The following is a 6,753-nucleotide window of genomic DNA, read 5'->3' as shown; positions in this document are numbered from 1 at the left end:
TTTATTTGGCCGTATTATTGCCTTTTCTATTTAAGGTAAACATGTCCACAACATACGTTATTACATACCTCAACTGTCTCTGTGGTCGTCTCTGGTACTCGACCGTTTTAAATCTTTGGTTTGGTTTATGCCATTTGATGAAGGCTCTTTAGCGACGAAAATTTAATTGCACCGCTTGCTTCATCAAGATGTACTTACCTGAATTATATGAAATACTCTGATTTTACATAAAATTGTGCATTTCAATTCTGTAACAAGAGAGTCAAAATGCATACTTGGAAGAATTAAATAAATTAAAAAGATGTTAATTTCGCCATAGCTACTTTTGTCCTAGTGGACAAAAATATATTATTATATTTAACTCGAATTTGATCTTGTTTTATTTGGATATCACAAAACAGGCTTTGTGAAAATGGCTAATAATTAAGATAAGTTTTATATATTTTTATCTTTTATTTTTTTTTTTTTCTACGTACTGTATTGCGCGGTAAAATTGGGACACAACTATGAACTTATGAATTTTACATAACTTGGTATCACCGACTTGAGCTTTTGCCTCGCAATACTGAATTGAGTAGGCTAAGACTAGGCTGCAAGAAAGAGAGAAACTTTTGAGGACACTGAAAATTACATTATTTAGAGAAAATAGAAATGATATATATTTTTTTGAGTAAAGAATGGAAATGATTCTTTTTGAGAGAAAAATGGAATCTGGTAATGGCTCAAGATTCTTTTTGCCATAAAGATGCGCCATTTATTGCTTTTTTGACTCTTCTGTTCCGTGACTCTTCGACTCCCCTCATTGGCTTTATATTTTTTTTTTTTTTTGAGAAATAGATAGCACGCTATTTGTTTCATTCATTGAAAAAATGAACTAAGCTACAGAGGTGAGGCAATATGGGCCTCGAAAGAGTTAAAAAAAAAAAAAGAAAAAAAAATCCTAGCGACTACAGTGGTGAGTGTTTGATTTCTACATGAATTTTTACTTTTTCACAGAAGCTTCTAGAAGGATCTGGTCAAACTTTAAAAAATGTGCCCCTTTAATTCGTGTGACTGTCACGGGCACGCAGGCGAGAGATTTTCGATATGCATGACACTACTTAACTGTATTCTTTATGTTTCGCAAGCTTAATTTTCCAAGTAATAAAAAACCATTAAAATAGAACCAACTTTTGATTTCATTGATAGGCGTATCTTGCTTATTTGAGAAAGGGTTATATTTTAGTGTTCCCCTTTATGGGTTCATCAGATACAAATTAAAGGTTCGTGAGACCAACTCCATGTGATCTATTATCTTAATGTTGGTTATCAAGTCAAATTAGATAGAGGAAGGCAATGTCAATTTTATGTTCTCTTTATTTATTTATTTATTTATTTATTTTGATTAAACAGGAATATATTCTATTTGAAAGGGGCTACAAGAGAATGTTCTCTTTAATTTGTGGAAAACAGGATTAACTATGATGAAATTGCTAATCCAATATGGTTGAAGCCTCCATTGCGAAAGCTTCCAATCCAGACGCCTCATATGAGCTTTTAGAATCTTAAAAGTAAAACCTCAAATATGATGATTTTGATTCTACTGCAATGAAAAGCAACATTATAGGAACGACAACAAAAATTTGTCCTTTCCTATTTCCCTCTTTCCAAAGCACATTTACAGAAACTTCAATCGAACAAAAGAGATAACACTGCAATATTTCAAACAGTATGTGATTTCACTCTCATTCAAAATAAGGCTCATCACAAAACAAGCGTTACAAATAAATGTGAAGTTCTAGTAAAGGAAATGTTAAAACCGATTTAGACTTGAGCAAATCCGAAATCAAACCCGAACCGATCAGGCTCGGGTCGGTGCTTAAGGAAAGAACGAACAATCTAAACCCAAAGTGAGCGAGCCCCATTTCTTGAAGGCTTTTTAATCAGGATTCTTGCTTCTGGAGAAAAGAATAGTACCAGTATACGTATCTATGTAAAAAGTATCCCCAATCACCGACTGTCCCTATAGCAAGTGTCAAAAGGCTTGGTGATTGGTACCCGAGATCCTAAATTTGAATCCTAATTGATTCACATTTACAGCTAAGTTTATTTTTAAATGAATGAAATAAACGAAACGAATAACGTGCTACCTATCTCTCAAAAAAAGAGAAAAAAAAAAGAAAAGAAAAAGAATCGCCAATACTCGACCTTTGTACTATGGAAGCTAAGTATATACACTTTTTCCAAATAAGAAATAAAAGAAACAGTTGCTTTTTTTCACTTTCCAATACGTTGTTTCTTTATTCTTTGACGCCTAGAGGATTTAATAAGAATATGGTCATTGAATATACCAAAGAGAGCTTGGCACATAAGGAGGGTATCTTTATTTGCACAATATGACATTGGTTGCTTATTTTGGTTGTTATGGTAAAAATTGCTTTAATAATAAAACCATGTTTTGCATTTAAGTGATCATTTATCTTTCGATTGTTACTTTTTCTTTTTAACGTTCTTTGTTCTCCCTCCCACGCTATCTCATACGAACATCGAACTTTTCTTTTTATGCAAACATAGGGGGATTCCTAGCCCACTTTAGAGAATAAATGAGAGTAGAATTTTCAATAAAATGGCCGAGCATATGTATTTACAGAAAACGGATTCCCGGTCTTCTATCTTTATACTTTGGAAGTTAAGTATATTTCTTTCCAACAAAGAGTAAAAGGAATGAATTTTTTGCTTTACGATTTTTTTTTGTTTCTTTATTCTCTGATATAAAGAGGATGTGATCCGAATTTGATCTTCGAATATACCAAAGAAGGGTTGCTTCACATGTATTGTTTGCTTGTGTGGTTATGGTAGTGTATCTTCTTTCTCTCTCTCTCTCTCTTCCGCTTTTTTTTTTGTGAAAAGAAATTTTCTTCATACTTAGTTTCTCTTGAGAAGTTAATATTTAGTTCGAAATTTTTTTAAAAAAATTCTATTGGAAGATCATTTTTCCCTTGAAATATTTTGATAATAAAATCTAAACAGTCACCTGACATCAATCAATAGAAGAAACATCCAAATAAAATTTTCGAAACTTAGGATAATACTAAGTATGACATCATACGCTATGATAGCTTTCAAATTTTACGGGGTTTGAAGCCTGATTGTTTCACAGTTTCAGTTTAATTCATTTCTTAAAAAAATAAATAAAACAGATAATAAACTATCTTCCTCTCAAAAAAATAAATAAATAAAAATAGGGGGACCTCTGAGAATAGGGAAATATTTTTACAAGCTATTTAAGCAAATCAGAAGTAGTGTTTGTGGGTTGGGATGGGTTGGGAAAGCCCAACTAGCCCGGACCAACAAAAACTCAATCTGGGCCTTCAGATTCTAACACTGTAGCCCACTTCACCCTCGAAAGTCCAAAAGTTTTAGGGCCTTTTGGGCCAAAACAAAAGGCCCAGATGTTTTGGTCCAAAAATTCGACGTGAGTCGAAGTTGGAAGCTACATGCATGAAATTTGGGTCCGAACCGTGCCGGCGCATTTGGTTGAGCATAACATGTCGGCCCGATTTTCGCACCGTGAGCCGTTCGAACTGCAACACTTTTTATATTTACGTAGTTATGTTATCATAGAAAACAAAATCAGAGATCACAGATAATCAAGTTAACTTACTATAAACTACACGATAATAAGCGAAAGTCAAATCATATCTTATTATAGCACTCTTTTCATGTTTTTCCAAAGGATATAAATGCAAGAAAAAAAAAAAAAAAGATAATGAGAAAAACCACAAAAATCCAAACACCTCATCCAATCAATCATCTCCTCGTACAGTTCAAAGTTCAAACCCCGTGCACTCCCCGCCGTCCTATCCACACCTTTCGGTGGGGAATGTCCCCACGCCACCGTTGTGGGGCCCCTCCCCCTCTACACTTTGGAAACCACGTGTAACGGGTGCATATCACGTATGTTAAACTGACACGTGGGCCCCAGACGTTGGGACCCACATGTCATTTTTATAGAATGTTACATACGGGCGTTACATGGAGAAATAATTAATGATGGGCCTATGGGCTTAACATTGGACCTCATTGGCCCATAGGCCGTGGAAGGAAAAGGACCCGGTTTTGTACCCGGTTTTGTGACCCACTGTGATGGATGGGGCCCCCACTTCGCAATGATTGGTCGGATCAAATGAGACCGCTGCTGCTTGCCGTTCGATCTCGATCCGACGATGGTTGCTTGTCGCAAATTGTGAAGGGTCTATTTTGAGGGAATTGTTCCATGGACCCCGGTCTATAGACCGGTGTTTTTATAAACTCGAATTAAACGCCTTTTATTTTAGAAGGGTACGGTTGGTTCTAGGGATATCCGAACCTAAATTCAAACGGAGCGAATTTGTCCGGTACTTAATGGATATGATTTCGAATATGAATATCAAAAACAAAAATCCGATAAATATGAATTTTGACTGTACTCGATCTGAACACGAACCCAAATTTATTTTACATTATATATCATATGTATATGAAAATTTGATGTTATATTTAAATTTGTATTTTAAAAATTTAGATTTAATATAATATGTTTTGAAATATTGAAAAGATAAATAATTATTTTGAGTTCGAACTTTCGAGTTCTGATTTGGATTCGGGTTTTGGATTTTTGATCGGGTTTTGGTTTGGATATAAAATTTTAAAATCCGTTGGGTTCGGGTTTTAGGTTTAGAGTCAGGTTCGGGTTCGGGTTCAGATTTTTTAAAAATCCGTCCCAAATCCGACTCGTTGACATCGCAAGTTGCTTCGCAATTAGAATCAGAGTTAACCCTTTCTTTTTTACGTCTTTTCAATCAAATATACGATAAACATAAACTACAATGTGTGCTTCCTCAACATTAATAATTATGCTGGTATAAAATAATTTTTTTTACAAATTAATGAATATTGTGACAATTTGATGGCTGGGTAAAAATAAAAAAATCAAAAGAATCAAAAGTTATATATATTTTCGTGCTAGTTCGAAGCTTTAGATGCCAGGGTCTATAGACCCGTTCCACGCAGATTATTCACTTCTGAGTTTTTGCGGTGTACGTAAAACGGGGCCCCACAAAGGCACGTCTTAACGTGGGCCGTCCGTTTGCGCCTCTCCTCTAATCGGGCTACCGTCCAAATTCTACTCTTCGTCGTATGGCGGGGATAAGTGGGGCCCACCTCGGTGGCGTAGCTTCGTCCGCGCCCTTTTTGCTCCTGTCACTCACACCATGCGGGGTGGGGCCCACCCAAAATGAAAGCATCCAAAGCTGTTAATAACACATGTATAGTGATAATAAATAATAATTGCATCATTAATCCTAATCCCTATTCAATTTTATTTTTTTAAAAAATTTAAATTTGTATTCTTTTTAAATTCAGATTCTAAATAAATATTTACTGCTTCAGCACAAAACTGTCCACATGGCTTCTTTTTTCTTTTATTATTATTATTATTTTTTTTTCCGTTGGTCACTTTTAAAGCAATTTCATATCAATTAAGTACTAAGAATTTAATTTTCAAAATTTATCAAAACGAAAAATTGGGGACTTAATTGTGGACACCACAGGGGGGTGGGGTTTGAGCCTCGTGAAGTACTGTGGTGAATATAGAGAGACTAGATCTGAAAGATAAACTCAAAATTCGACTGCTGACGATGCAAGAGATTTGTGGCAACAAATTTATAATTTATAATTTGAGAAATAATTCGATACTTTTTTTTTAAAAAAAAAAGATCTTAACCGTTGATTAATAGAGGGTAATAATGTAACTTTAATACTTAGCAGGTAAAAGAATTATTTTATTCCAGGTTAGTTTGGTAATTAAATAATACAATATTTAAAGAAACTTTTAATTAAGGTCCTAAATTTATGCATTAATTAGCACTAATTTAGAAAATTAATTGATTAACCAAATTTATGTAATTATTAGGCATTAATTTAGGAATCTACTTTAAATGTTTTAGTGTTTCTCAAATTATGCATTAATTTAAATTATAGAAATTTTAGAAATAGTTTTATTTCTAAATACGATGAATTTAAATTTTAAAAATTAAATACTTAAAATTTAAAAGTGAAATTTAAATTAGAGGAATTTTATATTACTATTTAAAGTTTAAATTCAATGATCATATTATCAAATCATTTGAAATTTTTCTTATATGAAATGTCAAATTATGAAAGGAAAGATAGAGAGAGAAAAAGGAAACAAAGAAAAAATAAAAATTTTGAAAATATAGTAGATGTAAAATGACTAAATTGCTTATATATTAAAAGACAAAAATATTATTTTTTGAGGTACCTGGTAACCGGTACCTCTTTCAAAGTGACCTGCTATTGCAGGTCACAATTTAAAAAAACCTAAATCTGAGCCGTTGAATTAGCGTGAATGAACGATAACCAAAAAAAAAAAAAGTATAGAAGCATTACTCTTATAATTTTTCAAACTCACGACGGATTGCTTTGCGTGATGGGTGTTACTTTTTATATCATACACATGTATGCTTCTCAAACCCTCTCAGTATATACATAATTTTATTTAACTCCAGAATATCTGATGTACAAGCTTTTTTATCTTGTTGAGAAATGATTGAATATTTACATACTCAAATCTAACTGTAAGTGTAATTTGTCACACATTTTTGAAGGATTTGAGCTGCGCGTTTTGAATAAATACTTCATTTTGTGTGCCTTTTTCTACATATGTATAGAAAGGCTTAATTTTGCGGACAAATTGAATGGATTGCAGTGTTG

Source organism: Ananas comosus, linkage group 14 (assembly GCF_001540865.1).
Source record: "Ananas comosus cultivar F153 linkage group 14, ASM154086v1, whole genome shotgun sequence".
NCBI lineage: Eukaryota > Viridiplantae > Streptophyta > Magnoliopsida > Poales > Bromeliaceae > Ananas > Ananas comosus.
The sequence above is the reverse complement of the archived record's forward strand: the minus strand, read 5'-3'. Positions refer to the sequence as shown.